General features: G+C 40.8%; 1 protein-coding gene across 1 annotated transcript in view; it reads right to left on the reverse strand.

The window, feature by feature from the left end:
* RAD51B (RAD51 paralog B) overlaps positions 1 to 25829 on the reverse strand; it is a 407317-nt gene that overhangs the window by 105648 nt on the left and 275840 nt on the right. The gene's annotated exons all lie outside the window — the stretch shown is intronic.

The following is a 25829-nucleotide window of genomic DNA, read 5'->3' on the forward strand; positions in this document are numbered from 1 at the left end:
CACATGGTGTATTAAGGGTTTAAGATTAATTCTGGAGATTTGAACTCCTGTTTTGACCATAAGCCATGAATGGAAATGGGCTACAGAAAAAATAAGTTTGATGAATCTGGGCCATGGAATAATAGAACTTCTTAATCAAGCAAAAATGAGTGAGATAATTTAAATAATAGATGTGCTTTTAGCATCCTGCCAAGTAGGTCACACCATTACCTTGTTTTGGGAATCTGACGAGAAATTACAATATTCGGTATTTTATATTAGAGGAGAATCTTTGCTGGGGTCCATTTATGTTGGCAATTTCTATGTTAAAAGGCCAGGAATAATCTGCTCCATTAAAGAATGGAATGAAATCTACTCTCTTCAGGCTGGTTAGCAGAGTCCCTTTTTCTTCTTTCTGATATAGATCAGATTTATATGTAAACTGACTATTAGGTGAGAACTCTGTTGTCCATTACCAATTCCTGAAAACATGTTTTCGTCTCTTTATAGCGAATACCAACATTTTTTTCTACCGGGGATAAAAAGTAGTAAAAGCAAAAGTAATATCCAAGCCAATCCCCAACCTTCAGAAGACTACACAACATGCAGATGACATCCTATACTTGGGTAATATATTTCACTAGATGATAGATTAAGAGAGATTTCATATGGTATGTAGGGATGTAATATTAACATCAAATACATTCCAACTCCCTTATCTAATCTAATGAGCCATTTAACAGTTGATCTATCAGGTCAAGTCTTTGAATCTGTTGTGTGCCATGGGAGTAAAAGATGCCTACTATTTAAATAATCATCTTTTTGACAAAGGTGAACTTGATCAGTAGTAAAGATTGTTTCCAATCAACGATCTTCAAAAGGTCTCTTCTGTTTCTTTCCAGATAACTACACAAAACATCACAGTACATAAAATACCTTGGTCTAATCCACTGCCACTTGTTTTCCTCTTCACCATTATTTCTTGAGCTTTATGAAGTACTTTTGTAACTGTTTTGGGCCTAGAGAAGGCATGCTCTTGCTTTCATATGGAAACTGTAAACACTTTCATCCTTCCACTGCCAGAACACACACACGCACACAAGCTGGCACATTCTTCTAAACACAAAAATAAAAAAAAAAAAAAAAAAAGTCACAGCTGTAATATTAATAGCAAATATATTCTGGTTCATGTCTGGTTACACTCAGGTAAACACTGATAAGTCATGTGTGAGGCTCTCATACACAGCTCTGCCACTGCAACACCAATCCTAACATGCCTCAGCCTCTTTTTAACATTGTCATACAGCTCAGTCTTGAACAGCTTCTCGCTGATTCACTCCTCTCCAGTATTAATAATATACATTAATTATTATAGTTGGCCATAGTTGGTAGTTGCTTTTTACAGAAAAATAAATATATGGGCCTTCATCTCCCCCCAGAATCTGAAACTTCAGTACAGATAGGCAAGTATGCCAAATTCTGCAGCAATGCTTCCTCCAAATGATAACTTTCAGGCGTCACTCCTGAATATTTGCAAAATACACGATGAAAAAATCTGTCCATGTTAAGCTGTTCTGTATGTCCTTCTAAACGTTGCACAAGTGGTTCAACAATATATATAAGAAATCAAAGTACCACGTTAAATGAAACTGTCTATGTTGTGCAACTGTATCCCAAATTAAAGTAGTGAGGTCTATAAGCACCATCTTGGCCATCTTAGGAGGTACATAACCTGCCTGATTTTTGGCCAATCTGTATTGCGTTTACAGCATGGGGAAATTGCAACCCTAGCACCATTTTTCAAGAGCAAACTAAAGTTAAGACTTAAAAGCAATAATGCTGAGGCAAATCACAGTATCTTCCCTCCCAGCAGTCCTAGTACAGTAGTAGTTCTTCGCTACTTGCTACACTCAGGCAGTGTTTGTGGAAAGTCACTGAGTACCCTGAAGAAGCAAGTGTCTGACCTACCCATAGCACTCACCTCCAAGTGCATAGTATTCCTAGCACAAAATTAAACACTGGGGACTAGCTTGCCATGGCATTCACAGCAGGGCTTTACAGCACGCTCAGTCACACTGTGTTCAGCACAACATACTGAGAACAAAACACTTTAGCAAGAAACACTGAAGAACGCTGAGTGAATGGCATGGTATCTTTGGACCATCACCAAAACACCAGGTCTTCATAATACAAGGTAATATGCAAAAATATAGCTTAACATAAACAGTAGGAATAGGAAAGCGTTGCCAGACGTTAATGAAAAGCTAAGTTTCCTAGCTTGGGAAAATTCATTCATCACTACAAAGCCATTGCTTTGCAGCTTGGTTCAACAGCAGAGAAGTATGCCTAAAAAATTCCTTATAGGTAGTAAGAATTTTATAGATCCTTTATAAAAAAAGTATTACTTTAAACATACCAGGTTCAAATCTAATGTGCAATCCTATGAATGTCTAATCAGTTTTGCTTTCTTCCTCTTCTCACTTTCAAATTCTGGTCTCCTGGACAACCACACAGCAGCAGAAGAAATTTCCAGTAGTTCAGGACATTTTTGCAATTACTAAATCTGGTTTAAATGACCTTACGATAATAGGCATTACCATGTGTAATAATCACCTACAGGGAAAAAGCTTTGGTCTAAATGATCAATATTCTTTCAAAAAGAACGATGAAGATTGCTGCCTCAAAATGCAATCACTGTACAGACCTGTTTTAACTTTCCCCTCCGTAGCCTGGAATGGACTACCTGAGATAAAGGGGCATGGCACAGCAGAGCTATGCTCTGAGATGTCGTTCTTTCTTTGGTGTAATTAGGCTGCAACATGGTTCGTAACTCAGTTTCTGCACTCACAGCTTACAAGGGAAATGCTCAAAAGCAAGAAACGGACAGCAGAGGGAACGCTATGCTATGCAACTCCTGATTTGTAAGTCAAATTGAATTATATAGATGGAATCGCAAACACTCAAGGGCCCCCCTAACCCAGGGTTCACTCTTCTTGCAGTACAACATTAACGTCTTTAAAGAAAGCAGCTGCCTTTCCACATGCCACCGTGGGCCAAAAATAAGCTGCCTGGCCTAACGTGACTGACCAGACTCACACACTTTGCCTCTGTTCTGGGACCCTGTAACGCGAGCAAGCTCCAGGGGGACGGGGCACCACGTTGGATGCTGCACTCGAAATGCCTGTCTTCTTCTGGCACAGAGAGCACCACTATTTCTTTTTAAAAATCCCCTGCTCTTAGCAAGGTTTGTTTTTCTAACTGGTTCCCAGCAACCTCTTGGGGGTTCCAAGCCCAGAAAAGTAATTACTGCATTACTTTGGCCACAGACACAATATCAACCTTGTTAGACTTGGCCTGTGGAGACAGCCAAACACCTGCTGCTGCAGCATTTATTTGATAAGCTTCATGGTTCGCTAACATAAACCTGATCCTGCTGACCTGCAGGAGGATGAAAAGGAGCCGGGGGGAAAGGGTGGAGCAGGTAGGCGATCTCACGGCCCTCCAGCCCAGCAGCTTACAGCCCTCTCTCTCTCAGCAAGCTCCCATTTCTCTCTGCTTTCTTGTTCCCTGGTGAGAGCTTCAGAGAATTGGTTTTCCCCCTGCAGTTATGCAGGCAGATGTGGAAGGGGCTAGGATTCCCATGCCTTATGACGGATTAACTGACAAGTGCAGGATCAATACGGGAATTGTTCTAGCTCTGGCTGCATCTGCAGCCTTCCAAAGCAGACAGAATAGCTGCACACACTCTTGTTGGCATGGTGGTGTGTGCACTGAAAGGCTGGCTTAATACCAAAGTCCATTAGTTAACAGCAAGGGGGGAAGGAAGGGCTGCAAATCAGTCAAATCAACAGATAAAAGGTTGGGGAGAAAAGCAGATGTAGAAATAGAAACTTGATTTTTATTCCTCAAATGCCGCACTTTTCTTGTCTAGTACAAAAAAAAATAGAAAGTAGGGGTAGAAGGAAATAAATAAGGTTTTGTCCCGAACAGGACTGTCTCTTCCAGTGGATATTGCCAAGCAATATCTGAGGAAAAAACAGAAGTGCCAGGGGACTTAGGAAGGAGAAAATAACCTTCCCAACTATGGAGCTTGATATCAGGAAAGAAACTTATTCTTCTGACAGGCAAACTTGCCTCCTTCTCAGCCTCACCTTTTTCCAGGCAGAGGGAATCAAAAGTCGACTATTTAGCAGACCAGGAAAGGACATTTCCATGTATCTGCTAGTTTACAGTTACATGGAAAGGGTTTGACCTCAGTATGTTTTCTAGTGTACCTCTGTCTGTGTATGTTGATAGTGCATCTTGGAGATACACAGTGTGATTCACCCACTTGGGAGACAGTGAGAAGCAGATGAATCACTTTGGATGACATCAGAGCCAGACCAAACTTTTACACAAAACTTGGCAAAAATCTGAAGAATAAACCCCTGAACATGTGTGAAATTGTCTACATGAGCATCTTCCATCTTACTTCACCTTCTTCCGCTGGCTCAGAACTTCAGAACTTTATTTCCTGATGGAGAAAAAACTGCAAAAATTCAAGTAATATGCCACAAGACATTTTCTGGATAGATCCAACGCAAATCAAAGCAAAAACCTCAAAAGAAAACTTCTCTTGTGGATCCTCAAGCCCTGTTTTGCAGGTATGTGAAATGCAGATGATGAATGATAAACATCTGAAGTTTTGGACTAGTACCAACGTTCTACTTTTGTATTCACCCTTCACTGTACAGGACTCACAGCATCAAAGGGAAACACTAAGTACACTCAGAAAACCAGCATGACTGGATTCTCAGAGCTCTACTAACACAGCCGACTGTTCTTCAATTTCTGACTTTATTGACTAGCCTGTTTCTCTCTGAGTGATACAAGGCAAATTTTTTAGAACTAGTAATTAAGGAAGAGAAACAACCTGATACTATTAAGAGACTCTTGTGGAAAGTGCTGCAAGCAAGAAGAGAGAGAGTGTAAGTGAATTTGACCCACACTGGGAAGCCTATATTGCTTGGAAGCCTGTGGGTGCAAAACATCCACAAAGTAAGTGTTGCCAAGCATGAAAAACTTGAGAGCAACGCACAATATGTCCAGCTCCTGGAAAATGCAGCAAACTGAACCATCTTAGCTTCCTTGAAAATTGCTCATGACTGAAGCCAGTAACTTCATTCTTCCTCTACCATTTTGCTTCAGGGTCTATGCCAATGTTCACCAACAGGCTAAAAGCAAGCCAAAACAACTCCAAATGCATTGTTCACCCACCAGGCAGTGGTGATAAGGAAGAACTCATGGCCTGTTCCCCAACAGCTGCTAGAAAGACCAGCAGCAAAACTCCCAGGCTATCGACAGTTTTACTGCTTGGAGTTCTCTAAGTAATAAAGCCATCTCATTTCAGAAAGTATTAAGCATCATCACAGGAAAAGTACTGCAATGACTATAAAGATCCTCCTAAAGTTATTTCTGTAAAAAACCTATCATTTTACAGGATGCTCTTCTATATTATTCTGCCTTTTATTCTTAAACCTAGTTTCAGACTGTGAGCAAATGTACACCTTGTACAGCAGCTTCCGCCCATAGTTTCCCCAGAGCATCGTACATGCAAAAGCTCCCTGAAGGATATAAGTTTCATGGTAAAATACTGGTAGACTGTTACACTAGCAGGAATAGTTTTAAAGAAAGTTGAACACGTTTGACAGCACCCAGGGTGAACTACTGCTGGTTATCATCTCAGAAGTGGCACCCGAGGAGCTTGACCTGACACATCAGCAAAACACTCTGAAACCACACTAAGTTTGGAACACAGCAAGGCAAATGAGAAACAACAACGATGGCCGTACAGCTTACTCAGACCATCCCCAAGAGAGCAGCCATATGCTGACAACGAACACTGCAGCCGAAAGGAACCAAAATTGTACAACAGCTTCTTAAAATAAATCCTCCCAACAGGCCCTGCTTCCTGTTCTGTTAACAGCCACCAGAGGAGTGGAACTTCCTCTGAGTCACGTAAACGCATGTGTGCTCAAGAGCACTAAGCTCTGGGTGCCTAGGCACGTGTGGCTGCACACGCTTTTGTGCAGTCAGCTACAGAACCAAAAGAAGAACATGAAAGCAGGATGTCTCTCTCCTCTCTCTGTTTTCTTCCTCTCTGCAGAGAACTTTATGTAGTTGAAAACTGAAAAATTGTGAGCTTTTTCCTCTCTACAGGTAAAACGTGAGCAAGTGTTGCAGGCCCTTAATAGCACATGGGTAGCTAGAGCTCAGCCTGGTACATGTACTCAGAGGTAACACATCACCCGTGCTGTGTCATGTCATCCCTGGGAATCTCCAGGATCAAGAACTTACCACTACACCATTTTGTATGAAGGATCAAACTGGACAGGGTCAGGGTAGAATATCAAGATAAAACATTCTTCATGATAACTGAATGTTGTGTTCTCAAATCTTTTATCTCATTTTCAAAAGCATATTTCTACCTTTATGCTTGTGAAGACAACTTTTACGTTGTGAACCAAGAGTAAGCAGTACAGTAAGTTGCCCAAGTTTGCAAACACACTAAAACAGGTTTCTTGAAAATAACTTCCACATCATATGCCTTGAAATGTTTGAACCCCATCCTTCTCCCCAGAGTTTTTTGTTTGAACATATCTGGTTTCTTCAGGTTTGAATCAATGGAAGAAAAAGACTGTGGCTTTTTGTTATGTCTTGGGTTAAAACCTATTGAAACCGGTAGATCTAGCACTACATTTCCTTTCAAGCTAAATAAGGCTACAGTTAAATAACTCTTTGTTTTGTAATTGCTAAAAACAAAAGACTGCAAAAAACCCCACAGGCTGTGCAGGGTCTGGACCTCACAAGACAAAGGGAATCACGGGAACAGATGCCCCAAATGTGGAGATTAGGGCAATGAGTAGTGCAGCTCTGCTCCTAAAAGTGTTGCGGATGAATATGGTATCTTTGTCGACATATGAAGCAGATCCTAACACGTGGGGCTTACTGTAAGCCAATGTTAAGTACGTAATTTTTACCACATCAACCTACTGTAATTATTTCTTTGGTATTTTGCTAGCTGTCAATAGTAAAATAGTAAAAGCATAAAACTGTCTAATATTTAGGGGGTGTAAAGAATACTAAGAACAGGTTTCTTCTTAAAGAAAGCCATCCAAAATGAGTTTACTCTCTCAGAATACTGATAGGTTACTTTAAAATAAATTTCTGAAACACATTAAGCAGGTGAAAAGGACTTCAGTTTCATCCTTTAACCACACCTTATCCTTGGCCAAATCCTAGATGGCTAATTACTTCCAGTTATTTCTGAATAAAGTTTTAACCACCTCTGTTGGAGTCAGCAGTATCTAATGTGTTGGGGAGAGGGGAGGAAGTGATCTGAGCGTTAGACAAGTAATAGCCTTAATGACAGAATAAAAGCAAAAGAACAAAACAGAGTAACTGAAAAGGACAGTAGACTGATTTGCCTATAGCAGCATTTGAGGAAGGCCTAGAAGAAAGTGGGACACCTAACAGTATCCAGAAGCCTTTATTTCAGCTCTATCATGTCCTAAGTTTTGGCAAGAAGAAATACGGGCAGGAAGTGCTAAGAAGATTTCTAGTCCTTCACCTTGATACTCAGATAGTCTTTCTCACAGCACCAGTACATCAAATCAAACTTGATTTATCCTTAAAAAAACCATCTGATTCCCCAAAGCTCTGCAGCATCTCTGGCCTGTTTTCAGAGCACTGTGGCACGCAGGAGGTGGACTAGGTGCTGAGGAGGAGATACAGCATGTGTTCAGGAGAAGGAAGGACTACATGAGTATCCCATGGAAAAAACATGTCCTCCTCAACCTAGTCTCCAGATGACCTGTTATAAATGTGAGCAATTATTTAAGTCAAGCAAAGTATAAGGGATTACATGTGTATTTAAATCTTTGCTTGAATTGACTTATAAAGTGGGAAAGCCATGAAAATGCAAAATTCACTTTGGAAAAATATGCCCAGATAAGGATCTATTAGGCTTTCTGGATAACTGCAATATCTGGATTATCTGTGCATGTATATATGTTCTTTAACACTGTAGAAATGGGGTATCCTACATATAATGTTGAACATTTCAGTATCCCTGTAAATTAGAAAAGAAGATGGAAAACAGGACATGGAGAAAGTATTTTGTCCACTATTACAGAAAACTGGCAAGAATTAGCAGCTAAAGCCCGATATCTTCAGACCTCAATGTTAAAACCATATTTCCTTTGATATTCCTCATTCCTAGGGCACATTTAAAAGAGCAGTGAACAGCCGATGCTGATTGTTGTGGCTCATTAACCAGTCTGTAATAGATATGTGCCCTGCCTATACTCATTTACCATAACAAATATTTGCACATAGGACTGAGGCAGTGGGAAACCACACACGCACAAATAATCATCTCCGTCAACCCTTCCTTTCAAGGCCTGGTTCCACTCCCTCCTCCATCTCAGTCCTTCCATCAATATCCCCATTTGCCTTTTAGTTTTGCTTAGATTACAAGTTATGGTCACTAAGTACATGAAAACTGTAACCAAAGACTGTCTGTGCCTAACATAATCATTCAAATACTTTCCAGCTAATGATTTACTGTTTGCTTCACTTCTCCACCCACTGTCTGGCTTTTTTAGGGCAAAGACATAATTTCTTGCATGTTGCTAGAGGACTACACACACCAATGGGGCTAAGAACGCAATAAAAAAGATTTAACGGCAAAGGGGAAGAATAGAACATTCGAGTATTTTCCCTTCAGCAGAAAACAGTATGTTGCTACTTTGGTGGCAAAGGCTCCTATGCCCAGAAGAAGCTAAGAACTGCCTTCTGAGAGTGCCATGCCAGTGGAAGTACTTTTGGCTCAACGTGCCCACGTGTCTGCTGATCTGATTCTTGAATGAGACAATTCACTGTCTGTTTCTGGGGAAAGAATGAATGGAGGAGTTAGATCAGTTATCTGAGAGTCTTCAGGATACACTCTGACAGATGATGAAAGGTCTCTAATATGTGATTGAAATACCCTGTACCAAAATACTCACATTAAACCTCGGCTGATTACACACAGGTCTGAGCTATCTCAGACCTTCAGAACAGGAATTGAGTTGTTTATCAGTGAAAGCCAAACTTCTAAAAAGCTGGCTGCCCACTACAGAGCCTTTGTGTTGGGTGAATTAGCTTCAGGAAGAGAATCAAAATGAATTAAAACCACATGGAGATCCTCTCCCTTCACCCTTCTTTTCCCCTTTCCTTTTGCTATATGAATCCCCTCACCACAAGACAGAGGCCAGTTCAGTCTAATTTAGTCCAGTGTTTTTGTTTCCTAAAGTCTCAGTCTTGGGCCGAGTCCATTAATAGGCTGCAGCTGATTTTAATCTAGATGAACTCAAGACTTCTCTCTTCTTTGGTTTTAAAAAGATTACAAATTGTGTGTTATATAAATAGAGGGAAAAGGGAAAAAAAGAACCAGAATGAGTAAAAAATCTGCTCTCCATTAGCTGACCTGCTGAACAAGCCTGTGATTCAAATAAAGATGAGAAATGAGAGTTGTGGGGGAAAAAATACACAACTAAAAGCTCTAGTGATTCTGCACCCAGACACACTGGTAAGAGGAGATGCAGTAATGTCTGATAGCTACCATTGCCATCCTAACAACACAGAAGAGATATTAACGAGACTCCAAAAGTGGCAAACCAGATGCCTCAAAGACTGTTCTGATAGTTTGCAGCACCCCTTCCCAGTTAAACTTAAAATCACTTTGATTAGCAAATATGACGTCTTCATATCTCATGTGTCTCTGGTAGTTATTAAGTTGGTCTTAGACTAGCTCCTTGTAGATACTTGTGAGAATAAAAGAATGCCATGATACCTATGCAGACTGATTCAAGTGGGATCTCTAAAAGGGGTGCTGAACCTAGAGGGAGTTGCCTCAGATCAGTGTTGAGTTACTTTGGGAGAACAAGAAGGTGTATGGGTATGTTGTCCTCTAAACAACCAGTTCTGCTATACACCAGTACTAATACGATTATGGTCAAAACACTTTTGTCTTATTGGTACCAGACCACTCCGTGTAGACATCTTTGTTTCCTCTCCTCCTGTCACACAGAAGGAAGGAAAGCTGAATGTCATAATCCTCTTCCATCTCAGAAAGGGCAATCTCTTAATCAACCTTCTGAACTACCTAGACTTACTCCTGTTCACTTCTTAGTACAGTGTGGTTTTAGTGTACGTCACCCTAAAATAATGTTATGTGCTCTCAACCCCAGATCTCTCAGCATCAGTTTTCTTTATTAATTTCCTTGTGTACTGATTTTTTTAAATAAGACATTTAAACACTCAGAGAATGCTATCATATGATACTACTAAGGATCTGAAAATTGGAAATGCCAATCTTAAATTATTTTAATTTTGGGTGGGAAGGGGCTGGCCTTTTTGGTTTTTTTATGCCAGCTTGAATTCTCTGGCTGCTTTAGTGACTTTCCGAAGAGTCACTTCGGAACTCTACACACAGTCATAGGACACAGGATGGCTCAAGACTGCATGAATCCATGATTTTTAAAATAATTGCAATAAGCTGCAAATGTGACACTAATTTTTCTCGAAGCTCAACCTCAGTGCTGATGCATTAAAAGTTTCCCTTTAGAGGAATCTCGTGAACAGCTCATACACAACTGCTCTATTTAAAAATGGCCACTGCCATAGAGGAGCAAAGCCAAACATGAAGGGACTATGAACAGCAAGTGAATAGAGTGTAACCTCTCACAGCAACCTGCAGTCACAGTCCTGGCGGAGAGCAGCAGGATGGCAGCCATTTGGAAGAAAGAGAGTTACAGAGTTGTCTGTAACAGACTTTTGTTCTTTAACTCCAGCTGAAAAATACAGGTAAAAAACTGTTTTCAATCCACAAGAAAAAAAAAGGTTTTTAATAACCTGTGAGCAAGATCCTAAGTATTCACAAACAAAAGATTCCAAGAAGCTGGAGTCTTGATGTCATGATAACTTAAAAATTTCAAAATAGCTTCGATTCCTCAGAGAATCCATTTCAGAAATCCAGAAATGTCTTTCTCTGCTTGCTAATGCTGTCATTCAGGGAATCACACACATCTGTTTTACAGAAACAGAGTATATACCTGCATAAAGTAAAAATCACGATTTTGCCATAAGAAGGAAATACAGCAGACGTAGTAAAAGTGCTCGTAATCAACAATATACAGTAGATATGCAGAGAAACAGACAGACAGACATGAGTAAGAAGAATTACATGATCCTATCAGCTTTACCTGAATACAACCCCTTGTAATAAGTCTTAATTGCAATGATAAACGTGCCTGGATTAAACCCAGCAATTTTTCATTCCTGGCTAATGGGGCAAATGTAACTTGGAAGGGGTCTGTATGCAATCACTGGAGGTTTTATTTGTGTAACTTTTCTGGAGTTTGACTATGACTGTATTTGATTGCATGTGGGTGGCTGTGGGACGGGCGGACAGCTGGGTGAAAAACTATGACAAAAGGAATCTTGTCCCATTTCCTGCCTGCGCTTCATTCACTAATGAGCACTGCTCTGGGTCATTCTCAAGATTTCTTCATCTGTTGTTGTCTCGTCTGCAAAAGGGGCACCCCAGCAGTGGAGCTGTTGTCAGCTTGTCTTGAGAGTTTATTCTGCTGCCTCTCACCCCTGCAGCTGTGTGGGATTGTAAGTGCCTGGCTGTAAACAACGCCATATTTCGTGCTTCTTTTTGGATGACCTGAAGGCCAGTCTGAGGCCAGATGTGTTTGCTGGTGTAATCTGTTTCCCATTTCTTGTGATAAATGCGTATCTCAACAACTAATAATAAAGTGAAATCAGGATTTATCTGTCTTCTTCAGCGTGATTTGTGTTGGAAAAAGAATGTTAATAAAACATAGCGAAGTTCTCAGTCTCTCCTTTCTTCCTGGAGCGCTTGAAATGTTCAGTGAACATAACCCTACGAGTAAACAACTGGGCTGGTGAATCTGATGCCATTAGACTCCTGCTGTAGCAGCCAATATCCCTCTCGCTAGTTTGTAGCAACAGCCATTTTGCTTCTTTAAGAAACACTGTTTTGCAGTAACATGGTCTCATTTATTCTTGTTTCTTTTGTCAGATCAGTTCACTTGAAAAAGTTTCCTCCTGGTAACAGGTTTAGTCTTTTTACTAGGATTCTTTTATGAAAGGCTTCTACTTGTCTGCAGGCAGGTTTCAGCTATCTCCTACAGCCAACTATTCTGTTATCAAGTCCAGTCCCTTAACTAGAAACCCCACTAGAGCCATGTGAAGACTGCATCTCTCTCCCTGTGTCCAAGATAGCTCTCTGTGAGCTCCAGTAAGCCTCTATCCAGGGAAAACGAGTAAATCACACTCGATTTCATTATATTAAAGAGATGTCTTTTGATTTGTCTTGTAAAATGGTATTGAAATAGCTTTCCCCTTCTAAGCAGGTGGAAAGGTGAGGCAGAGGGAAGAGGAAAGCTGCAAGAGCTTAGCCCCACCCCATCCACTAATGGCCCACAAGGCATGTGCCGTTGCAGTCCAACACACGGCTGTGCTCCCCATGATTCTCCCTCTCTTCTTTCCAGTTAGACCATGATCATATCCACCCCTGCTCCTCATATCTATCATAGTGGAACCCTCACTCTCTATTAAAACCTCTCCTCAAGTCTGTCAGAGACACTCCACCAACGAGAAGCAATTCTGTTAGGCATAGCTTTGATACCAGACTTCCAGTCTTCTGATATCTGCTACATGGTCTTTTACGTCCTCTACAAGTTGAAATAATGATAGATAGATAGATAGATAGTCAGTCATAAAAACAGTTTCTGTAAAGGAAGTCATAGGGTTGTCATTTCCCCAAGAAGCCTTTCAGAGAAATGCTCTAAAGTTTCATCCCAAAGGTTTTGCCAAGCCTTCTAGTCCTGGGAGGGAAAGGAAACCCCTTCCACAGTGCTAGGAAGCTCTAATTACAGATGCATCAAACCAGCACCTACTTTTATTCAAGATAATTGTTCCCTGACAGTACTCAGAAGCTGATCTATTGTCTTCAATTGCACTAATGAATGTTAGTTACTCAGCCAGCCTTGCTAGATCTTTTCAGCAAATGGGCCACCAAAAACCTAAGTAAATTCTATTTCTTCCGTGCCTCTTCAGTTCTTTATTAACACCCAAGTACAAAAACTGTAACTGCATACATAAACCTCCATGACTGGCATGACTGAAGACAACTATTTCAGCTGGTACGGAAGACACAATTTATACCATTAAAACCACTCATCATGGTATGTGAGAAGGAAAGAAACCCTTTTAGCTTTTAAGAAACAAATAATTTCTACGGTTAACAATTAGGAAAACAAAACAAACTGGAAACATTTGTATTTGTAAACTGAGTATACTCGCTGTGGCTTGACTAAGATGTGCTAAACATAATCTTGGATTTTTTTCTTCAAAGAACCACTATACTTTAAGATGCTAGTAAAGTAAAAAACCTAAGCATGGGCAGAGTCATTCCCTCACTGCTCCATCTGTGTTTTCAGCATTTTACTGTGCTTTCATATCTACTACGTGAAGTAAAGATCAGTCTGTTTCCAGAAGGCTACTTTGGTGGGTGGTCTGAATTCATTCTATTTCTTAATTTTATTTTCCAGGACATTCAGAGTTTTCTTTCCATTTTCTCTGTTGAACTTAGTGGTTTTACAGAGCCACAATACCAACAACATAATATGGAGTATTTGCTTTATTTCTTCCTGTATCCAGCATGGTTTTACACACCAGCTGATCATCTCCAGAACCACAAGAAGCATATCAAATTTGAGCTTGGCCCTAATTCTCCTGCTTCCATCAGTTTTGTATATCGTTGACATACTATGACCCCTTGAAGAACATTCCTTACACTTGACCCTCTCAGTAGTTTCATGGGATTCTGCCCATTCTCTTTGTATTCTTATCAAATGCTTTCACTCTGCCAAATTAACATGGCCTCAGAACACTTGCATTAAAAAAAACAAGGCTATTTTCTCTAATTAAAGATCTTGCTCTGTCTACAGTAATGTCGGTAGAGCCTTCACAAAACATATAATCTATGAAGCCACTGTATTATAAAAAGTTTGCAAGCAGTCTTCTGAAACTCATGTCTTACTCACTGGAGGAAGCAAATCCTTTATCTGAGCTAATCAGTAGAATAGAGTTGTGAGCGCAATTAGATTCTGGAATTATGGAAATAGACTCTGTCATAAATGCGTGAAAGTGTCATTTTGTACATCACACACCATGGTAACCTGTGAATTAACAAGAAATCAATGCAGGGGTGCACCCTGAATGTGAAGACAAAGATGATAAGTATTTGTGGGCTGCTTTCATTTTGTGTTCAGAAATTTCGAAGCATTATATACAAGGAATGAACTCTCTATATCAGAATCAAAATACGCACCCACTTTTTTCAAACACCCCAACAACACAGCATTGCCTCTAGTGGGGTGTAAATCTGTTTCTCCAGTGTCTCTTGGTACATAGAGATGGTACATGGACTAGAGAAAGCCAGAGTAAGACTAATGCACAGGCAGGCTAAGCAAGCTTTCATGATTGCAAGGAATATCTTTAAATCATAACCTGAGCTTAGCTGAAGACACAATCATTGCCTGAGTCATCTGAAAATCCAAAACAGTGTCTCTGAGCATGGTAAACTGTCATTAATCTGACAGTGTGTCAGCCTCATGACTTGAAGGACAGGGAGAGGGATGCAGGGATTCTGCCACTTCAGCACACAACTCTGTGGGTGGAGCAGGAGCAGAAAAGTACGGTAAGCCTGACTCAGTCTCCAGCAGATACATTCCTGATGCTTCAGCAACATGACTGAACTTTACACTCAGGACACCCGGTGCCTGTCACACTCAATAAGGAAATGGCATCTCTTACTGTTCCTCATGGTGAGCAACAATGCAGAGGAATCAAATGGCAGAGAAGCAGCAAAGCAGAGGAATCAGGGTTTAAAACCAGGGTTTTAAAACCTCACATGACCTAAATAAATACTAGCACTGACATACCTGATTTGAGGCTGTCATGCAAAGGAAGCCTAGTCTTTAGATAAACAAAGTGTCCGCCCTTAACCTCCTGAACTAGCAATTTTCCCTGTCTAATACTGCGGAAAGGTTACGCTGCAGTGCCCTGTGCTTCCTCACATTTAAAGTTAGGGTAGCCAAGGGCAACAAAGACTCCTTCCTCTCTAGCCTGATAGCAGAGTTCTTCCTTCCTTTTGTTCACATGAAGAACAAACACCCAGCTGAACAATAACTGTGGATGCTTCATTATGATGCTCTTCTGGGCACCCAGCCCTGGTTAGCAGTATCTTACCACTTGGTTTTGTTTTGAAGGAAACCGTGAATGGTCTTTTCAGTTGCTGGTGTTTCAAGACCAACATTACCTCTACTTCCTCTGTTTTCAAGTCTCCTTATTTTACCAACAATATGTGGCACTATGAAGAAAAAAAAAAAAAAAAAGACACAGAACCAATGAACTGAGAAAACTGCCAGTCTAAGAGGCAAGCAATAACAGAAGGCCATTTCAACTAGCTTTCTCTGAACCAGTTAAGCTACTGATTCTGAGCATTAGGAAAAAAAACAAAACCAAACCCAAAGAAAGCCAAAACAACTTAATCCTTGGCAACTATTGGAGGAAGCGCACATGAAGAACACAGTGCCTTGGAATATACTTTAGGCTTGGAATATACTTTATTTGAAAACATCCAGACATCTGATCATACTTCCTGAAATCAACATCAGCAGCAGACCCCTCCCTGTCACATCTCCTACTTCATGGACAAAAAAGCCTTTAGTCATTCAACAAAATCCATACCTTCTGATCCATAACAGACACGTGGCAAACCTGATTTACCACAGCCTTATCACTTGTGCATTCCCGCAGACTTTCAGTCTTCTTGGACAAGCAATTGTTTTGGACAAGTTACAAAATTATCACTCACTTTTCACACTATGGGAAGGAAAGGTGAACAAATTTAATGACAATTGTGCAGTCGCCTTTGGACAATCAACCCAGGCATAGTCAAGAAGCTACACTGAAAACAGGTGTCGGTGTATGCAGTTCCAGTGGTGACTAGGAAGGGGAGCAAAGGGGGACAGACAGCTTCATCCTCAGCCAAGGCTCTTTTTCTGCAAAGATCTGTCCACAAAAGACACATTCTCGAACTGAGTGTGAGGCAAGCTGGCCTCAATTAGCACCATGCTGTCGGCTGCAGCCCTCAAGTGCACCAGCTCATTTACCCCCTCTCCCAGAAGATGACTTGAGTTTGCAGATTCAGTTTGTACGTTCAAGTTTCCTGCGCCTTTGAGTGATACAGCGGTAAGCAGTGTTCTTCCTGAGCCCAGAGAGCTGGGACCAGCTAGAGGGATGCCTTTCTCTCCTCATGTTCAGATGTGACAGTGGAATTTAGTTCATTCTACACTGCAGAAATCTGGACTTGCTCTGACTTCTGGCCACCGCTTAGGAACCTTTCCTAGGGCATGACAAATCTTCCAAATGAAAATCAAACAGTGCCTCGGGTGGCTGCTTGTCCTCACTGCTGCTACAGTAGGTGGGAAGCTATGGGTCAGTTGTGTGACCACCCATTGCCCAGTTCAGCCTAATGCGCACTCAAGACAAAAAGGGGGAGCAAACCCGTTTCTCAAGGAAAAGAAAGTATCCTGGATGAATAAAAGCTAGCTCTGTTAAACTCCAATAGACTCCTATTCAGTATTACTCAGCTGGAAGGGCTGTAGCTATGAAGCAAGGCCACAAATTTGCAGGGGAAGGAGGGCTGAAAGGCAAAGAAGAAACGACATACCTTTGAGCTCTGGTGTGCACAGCATGAGGCCCTGCATCTGTATCAAATATGAAGGTGGCTGGGATCACATTACGGAACTATCAGAGCTATGCTTTAACCACCCTAATTTAGCAGTTTTGGCTTTTGCTACCACATTAGAATACATTGGCTTGATTTTCAAAGGTAACAAGCACCTACAGCTCCCACTGACTTCAGTGACAGCTGCAGCTCTAAAAATCAATTTAAGATAGTTTGCATATCAAGAAGAACTGAAGGAAAATAAAAGGCCTATTGTGTGAATATGAAGAGTTTAAACACTGCTGATGGGTGGTATAAGAGTCCCTTCCCTTTTCAAATGAATTTCACTTCATGTTTTGTTTGGTTTTCCTGTTGATGCATCCTGCACCCTCCAGTGCTAAGCCGGTGGGATCCCACATACTTTTCCTGGCATGTGGTGTTTAAAATAAGAGACCTCAGCAATCGGATATCCTCAGCATTTCCAGCTATTGAACACAATCATGAGTACTGTGATCCAATTTCAGAGCAGAAAAGAAAAGATATATAGGAATATTCTCCCTGTGCTGGTATGGGGCAGACAAAAGAAAACTAAGCAAACAGGATGTTCTGCTCCTCTGTGAACTTCAGCAAATGGCCATGGCAGACAGGATACAGTCTACAAACTCACAGCTGCAATGTATGTGCCTGGCTGCCCAATACCTTGTTCTGGGTAATTCACTCGCAGTACAAATAGGGCATGAAGGAAGTAAAAGGTGTAGTGTGCAGTTCCCACCTGACATGCCTCCAGACTGAAGTCCTTCATCAAACACACGCAGCCTGAAGGAAGAATGGGATGTTTTCTGTATGCTACTAAGCAAAAGAGTCTTATCCCTAAACTCACTCAGAACATCTTCAGGAGCGCAATGCTTGGTGTTCACATCTCAGGACATCAGTCTGCTTATTCTAAGCTTATTCACTCAGTAGTAAGGCACATCCCAGCTGAGGTCTCCACAACAGCACACACCACTCTGGGAAATCACCCTATGGCAGACTGCTTGATAGCACTCTAATAGTCCCACAACGTTTTCTAGAAACGTCATTCTTCACACCTCTGCTGCTGCTTCTGGAGAGCATACCTTCACAGGGCATTGGACTATACCGGACTTCGTTTCTGTAATGGAAAAGCTGGGAAGTTTAAATGAAAATAAGATTCAGTGGACAATAAAGTAAAATCTTTTCAGCAACCACATCTCTTGTTGAACTGTTAATTGTAGGATCATCTGCCTGTGCTTCCTCTTCATCCATGCAGTCATGCTTGCACTGCCTTGCCGCAGTTGAGCCCTAAGGCAGACCCTGTAGGGTTATTCAGGTGCCAAACCAAAGAACAGCCAAGGCTGATACACCACGCTCTAAAAAACTGCTGACTAAACTTGTTGCCTCTCATCTCTGTAACCCTTGGTTAACTCAATCCAGCCCTGAAATTTAATCTCACAAATTTTTCAGGGGTCTTCACAGAACTGAATGACAAAGGGCTAGCTTCTGGTTTCATTACAACATAAACAATGAGGAGAAGCACTACAACAATCATTAACACTACGTTAAAAGTTCAAATGAACATTACAGAAAATACCTTACAGTAATAGCCCAATGTTATTAATTTTAGGGGATGACTGTAAGGAGAAAAACCTTTTGAAGTAAAAACCTGTTTGTTGGGAGGGTTTATCACGTGTGTCTGTTTTTATGAAAGTGCTATATATTCCTGTTCCATCTTATCAAGACAGATTTAAGCTTATATGATAAGATCATTTAAATTTGTGGTTAGTCCAGTTTTAAAGACAGGGCAAGTCTACACATCAGATGCAAAGATACCTGAGGTTGTTCTAGGTGTGTTAATTCTGGAAACATAAAATTTCAAAGAAAACCAGCACTGGGGCCAAAGCATCAGGAACCCTATCTGCAAAGCCTTAACCCTGTGCTAATAAGCCCCACCTCAGGCAAAGTTTTCTAGTTTAGATGAAGTGCTGTTCAAATGTACCTATCTACACAGAATTGCCCTCTGGAGACTTGCAGGTTTAGACTGTAGCTAACTGTTGAATCTCCGCACCTCTGTCCCCTCCCCAGCACAGGGAACAATAAAGCATCCAGCATTTCTCTTTGGCAACCAGGCTGTACACTCAGAGACTTTACAAGATTTTAACATGGAGAATACATAAAGTCCTACAGCTAAAGAAAAGTTGCATGTCCTACCAAGGTTAAGTCATTTGGGTCATAGTCCTCTATTGCTGACTATCATTTTACAAGATAAAATGACAGTAGTGATGGCTTCACCAAACATGTTACTGGTGAAGCCAGAACAGACATAACCTTGGAGGACAGCAAAAGAAATCTAGTTGTGCCTACGTGAGAAAGGGATAAATCACAGTGAGACTTAACTACCTTTTACTTTCGTAAGTTGCACAGAAAAGCATGAGACTTTACTCTGGCTGAAAAACATGGTTTTGGACAGACATGTTTTTGGCTTCCTACTCATGAATGTGTTCGCTTAAGAACATGAAGTCCATTTTAGGTACATTTGACCTTATTCTATAAATCTGTAGCTTGAAAGATGTAACAAGGTCTATGTTAAATCCAGGCAATTACTAGTAGAGTCTTGGTCTTCTACCACAACGTTCAGTTCCCAGAACAATATACTGTCACAAATCACTACCCCTAATCAACAGACAACTTTACTTCTTATGTTAAAAGCCGTTTGGAAAAAAGGCCATTTGCTTTAGCACTGTGCTGAAAACACAGGGGAGCAGCCCACTTTGATCAGGAATTCATTAGAGAGAGACTGGTAAGGAGAAGATTTCTCTGAAGTGAGATCATTTTGTCCCAGGAAGCCTATGCCAGCCTTGAAAAGAGGGGAATGTCTTTGCAAATCCAGACTTACACTCTTCAGCTTATTGTTCTTAACAACACTGGATTGAAAAAAATTGGTTTTGATTCACACTTGTGTAAATGTGAACAGATTTGGCACACTGCTTACACTAAGTTTTTTTTAACTTACATTTAGTAAAACTCAGGAAAAATTAAATGCTGGCACTTCAGTTGCAATCTAGCAAAGCAGTTAGGGACATGTTTGGCTTTCAGTGCAAGAAAGCAGTACTGTATCTTCAGTGTCTTTACATATGTGTTCAGAAATAAGCAGGTAATTCAATACTTTGTGCTAAACTGGATTTATCCAGCATAATATCCTCCCACAAGTTAAGCTCACAGCAAAAAGTATGGCCAGAAGTTTTACCAATCTGTAGTCTATCTACTATGCCACTAGAAAGATCATGTTTGCAGATAGAAACATTTAATTTTATTGAAATGACAGAGTTTATTTTGTTTCTACTGGACCTAAACCGAAGATGCCTCTAGTCTTCCTTCACAATTAAAGTATTTTCCCTCCACCTCTCTTCATTACGATTTTTAGTTGGTTCTGCATCTGTGCTTTGTTTCTCTGGATGCCTTCATTTGACAGTCATGGAGCTCAGCGAGGCTTTGCCAACGCTGTTGCAGAGCAGTAGAGTGATTCCCACAAAGCCACCTAGTGAGGACGCCCTCACCCAAGTGAACACCATTCCTGGGTCAGGTTTAGTAACCCATTGCCCCAAATGCCATGAACTGGCTGAACAAAAGGACATCTTTGTTGATGTCAGCTACATCTGTATGGGTGATTTTGCTGGCATTGGGATGATGGGAGTCTTACTTTTTTCACATTCCTTACCACCAGGATAGACCTAGCCTACAAACCAATGATGCTTTTATGCTCTCATTATTACAAACCTGTTAGAAATAGCATGAGGCTTTCAGTGTCCTGTGGGGAATACAGCAAAAACGGTTCCACCCCACAGAGATCCTAACAATGATCAGTTCATCTTTATCCATCCAATAGGGCTGGAAATCACCAGTGGCACTGCAAATCTGTTACCATCTCAATAGCAATGCACAACTTTATTCCCATTAATCTGTCTTCCATCCATTCACACATCAAGTACAACCCTGCTTCATTTTACAGATTATATCCATGTTGCTCCAGACAAAGGTCACTTTATAGTTACAGTTCTTCAGTTGAATAAAAGCTTTTGATGCAGTAAATCATTGTCTCTCACTGTTCAAACTCACACAATACAATACAAATAATGCTGCCCTTTCTTTCAGAATTCCCGTTCTACCTCGCTACTCATTTCTTTACAAAATAAAATGAGGCACTTTTCACATGCTTGAGCCATATAAATTACTTACAGCGCTTTGGAGATGGTTTGCCATGCTGCACTACAAACCCAGACCCTATGCTATTTTGAGATCAAAATGAGACTCTTTCATTACATTAGTGACAAATGAAACATAATGTATCACAGTTTCCCTAGATTTAGGGATGTTCCTAGATCTTTTCCCTCTTAGTACTGTGAAACTTAAAACCTAAGACACTCTCTTCCAAGTGCCATGTATCTTTTGTTTCTCCTTATCAGAAGTTACCTGCCTCAATAAGATATTATAGGCAAGGTGAGCGTGGCTGTGCACACACAGACATGTGTGCAGTGGAAAAGAGGGCAGGAAAAAAGGGTGGATTAATCAATTAACTAATCATCCAGTCCTGCTGGTACAAAAATCAAACTCTTCTTCCCTTTAGCAATACAAGGTATTCTGTCCTTTCTTTAGGTAGTGAGGGGAGCCAGTCAGCATAAGACACAAAAGTTTTGATGTTAAATTTGCAGATAGTTATAACTTTCTTTAAAAAGGAAGAATAAGACATAGCAGGATAAAACTTAATGTCAAGTACACTGATGCAAAACGGCACCCATTTAACGGCAACAGTGCTTTATTTAGCACTGAAGGTCATAGTAAGAACTGAGGCCAAAAGCTGAAGGCAGATAAATTCTAATCTGAAATACAGAACAAGTACTTAGCAGCAAGGTAGCTAAAACTTGAAAACACTGTCAAGGCAAACCAGGAACTCACATTTCTTGATGTCTTTAAAGAAAAGTGAATGCCTTTCTAGAAGACATGTTTCAATGTAACATAAGTTATCAGGTACCTGAAGGAAACATGTATGATATATGGGAGGTCAGTTTGGATGAACTGCTGATTCCACCCGTTTTTATACCCTATGAAACTGAAAATAAATCATTGCTCAAAAGCAAGTCCTAGCTCACTAGTATTACTTGCCTTACATTTCCAGTGCTTCTGAGCTCTTCCAATGAAGAGCAACGTTAATCACTTGGTTAAAGCATTCAGCGAAAAGTCCCAATAGACTCTCCAGCTGGCAACCAGTCACCATGTTCCCTGTCTTCTTTTGCAGCACCATCCTCTGGGTAACAGAGGGCATTTACTTAGGTGACATGGAATGAGACTTAATTCCACAAACAGCCAAGCTATAAGTTGCTAATAGCTAGGCTCTGTTGCTAGCTTGTATTTATGCCTCAGAATACTGCTGCTTCTAAAGGTAGACTCAGATGATCACCCACAGAATACAGCTTAAAACTGACATCAGCTTATTCAGCCTATCTTTTTTTTGCATATGTGTGTGCGTAGCTAAGTGGCATCTCCTAGTTCAGCTAACCTAACTCAGTATGTGCTACATTCAGCTTCAATGAAACTACAACTAGGCAAGAACAACCCAGAATCTGTTCTGACTGATACACCAGAACAGAATTACCAGCTAATAATTTCCAATCCAAAACAGAAATTGTATCACTGCCAATGAGAAAAATAATCTTGTGACTTGCATCCTTAATCAAGTAGATCTGGAGCTTTTTTACTGTTATTCTTCTTTTTACCAGTACCACTTCATTCACTTTAACTAGTATATTGAACTAGGGAAGCAACAGCAAGTCCTTAAACAGAATACACAAGCAGACAGTAAAACTTCCGATATTTTGCAGTGCTTAGATCCAGGCTTCTGCCTCTCTGTTTAAGATCTCTACAAAATAGAGATCTGCTGTCAGACTGGATTTTGCACTCACAATTCAGGTTCATCACAGAGTCACACTGTACAGCATGGCAGTACACTACATGCCACTGTATTGCAATGGAAAGGCAACTGAGGCTTTTTGGGGGTTTGCGCTCCACCCCCTCCATAGCACAGAGCATACTGAAGCAATGAAAGGAGACTGAAGGCTGAATTTCCTTGCTAAATATCTGACTGGCCAATCTTTCTTTCCAATCATCAAATTTAATTTCTCTAGTCTGCAAGTGGAAATAAAAGAATGAGTGAATAAATGGATTCTTTTCATCCCCGAACACTTCAAGTTTCTAAAAGCAAAGAAGTTTTCTCTGTGGCATCCTTGGGCAGCCTGGAGCTCTCCTCTGACAATAAAAGAGAAGCAGTTCTGCCTTCACTAGGGTCTCCTCCGAACACTTCTGTGCTTGCACTGAGGCCATGAGATGCAAAGATACCAGGGAAACAGAGCAGCGATTTACATTGACAAAGAGGATTTTGATACACTCCTCCAAATGGGGCAGCATTACCATCTTAATAGCCTTTTGCTCTCAGCCCTCTTCCTGAGGACGCTGGAGATTTTTGCGAATGGAGAACAGTTCCGCTTCCCATTTTAACTGCAACAATAGCAGAAGGGCTCCTTAAACTGCACCAAATAGCAGCCTGTGAAATCCCTAACTAGCTGCACTGCCTCTCCTGCCGTTTTATTATCCTCTGGCCCACAGAACAAAAGTGGGGAGAGCTCCTCCTCATTTTTAGCCTATTCCACACATCCTAATCCCTCAGAGGTGGCAATGGAAATTGCTTGTGGAACTGTTAAATCACACTTTCACTTTGTCTTTCATTCCCCATTCACCCTCACTAATCAAGGAGTTTCCAGCCACATTTTCCGATATCAGTTTGTTTATGGCCTATTGGTTAATGGTCCTGGGATGGGACCCGCTGAGTAAAAAGAAAGAATCCTGGGCACTTCAGCCAGCTGCTGCTTCTCACCAGTTCCCACACCCATCCACTTGTTCCCATTAGCCACCCCGAATGTGCTCACCTCCTGACACCAAGTGAATGAAACAACAAAGCCTGAATGGGAAAACTGCCTTTGCAATCAGGCTGCGGGACAGATTCCACTTGTTAGTGCTATATGACATCCCTCAAGCAGCAATGCAGAGACACTCCCTCACCGGCTACCCGTGGCCAGTTGCCTTACTGACATCTTACCTTGCATCCAGCTTCCCTTTGGAAAGAAGCACCAGCTACAACTCTCATAAAAACTCTAGCCTCTCTTGCACAAGGCAGCCTGGTGCCACTTTCTGCATCTTATCCGCAACAGCCATTTCCAGGTGATTTGTTCACTTCCTCTTTCCATAGAAATAATGATCACTGAAATGTGGGATGAGAACATGCAATATTTACTTTGTACAACTCAGTGAGGTAGCTCACGTGTAAGCGCTTACAAGTCTCTGTAAAACAGTCCAGGGCACATTATTAGGGGAACCATGCCCTTCCGTACTACCCGTCTTGGAAAAAAATATCTAAAATGGAAACATAATGGTGTAGTCAGGAAGTAAGAAAAGGCTTACACAAAGAAGAGCTTCAAGCTGCCTTCCAAAATGTAAAAAGAATGCCTGATATAGAGACAGTGTTTACTTAGAGAAATCCAAACTGGTATCTCACCTCTTTTTAGAAAAACGGTGAATGATGTTTTAAATGTGTGCGCCAGAAACATATGGATACAGGGAAAAGAGCAATTGCCATACTCCCAGAACAGTGCTATCCTTCTATTAGAGAGTCCTACTCCACCATCATTACGTGTTACCAGGCCCATTTGTTCTTTAAAGGTAGGGTTTGGTCCTTGGAAAGCTATATTCCTGACTCACAGAGAAGAACTGAAACAAATAAAGATCCTCTCTGAACAAATGCTTCCTGTTTCTGAAATGGGAAATCTTTCTTTCCCAAAGTTTCACTACATTAGTGCCTGAGGACAGAGCAGGAAATTGTCTGCCTTTTTTTATAATGATCAGAAACACCTCTACAACTCAGAAGATATTTGAGATAGAAAGTAGCTTGCCTTCTGCCTAATACTGAACCAAAAGATGTCTAGACCAACGGTTGCAAGCCATCTCAGTTTAAACTAATAAAAATTGGTTTTAGTTCCTGTAGCCTTTTAAAATTACTGGTACCAAGTAAAGCAGATCAAATTCCCAAAATGCTATCTAAGAATACACTGGGTATAGTATCCAAAGGCTTTGGAAACATCGGATGGACCCCCCACATTATCATTATGTAGATGTACCAAATGGAAGCAAAAATGCACCATAAAATATTTTTGTTTCTTTTGTTCTCCTACATTGTGTATCACTAGAGATATAAGCATATTTAGTCATTAGTAAATGTGAATATGTAATTGACCTGGTGCTGCCTGTTTGAAGGTGAGAAATGGGCAATGAGAAGGAAGAGAACTGTTCACATACCCTAAAATGTTCGTAGGGCTTTATGGGATCAGTGATTATCAGTCACTGGAACCTGAGAAATAGCGATGCTCACTTTTCTTAATGCCACGGTTGCATATCAGAGTGTATCCTCTAAACAAAATGTGACAGGCACTGACTAGTTTTATTTAGTCTGCTAAACTGATGCAGCAGTCAGGAGCCAGGCTGCATATCAACAGAGAGCAACTCAACAAAATTGATCTATGAATGTCTGTCAAAAATAAGGACATTAAAGGAAGATTTATTGGGATAAATGGGGAAAAGAAGGGAAGAGCTGAACTTCCCTTTTTCCTATGGTCTGAAAGTACGTGACTTAGGACACGGCCACAAGGAATCCCAGTTCCCTGCCATCATGATAGTAATATCCAGCTTTTCAGTACACTACCTCATATCCTAGAGAATCTGAGGATTATTTAAGACCATGGGGCATTAGCATTAAAATAATCACAAAAATAGAGAACAGATATTAATTTCCTGTATTTTTATTGATGTCAAGCTATTTGCTAAAGAATAACCATTTATTAAAGCAGGTTATTAATGATAGATGGGTATGTTCCTCCTGAAGAAA

Source organism: Haliaeetus leucocephalus, unplaced genomic scaffold (assembly GCF_000737465.1).
Source record: "Haliaeetus leucocephalus isolate CR32 unplaced genomic scaffold, Haliaeetus_leucocephalus-4.0 Scaffold417, whole genome shotgun sequence".
NCBI classification, from domain to species: Eukaryota; Metazoa; Chordata; class Aves; order Accipitriformes; family Accipitridae; genus Haliaeetus; species Haliaeetus leucocephalus.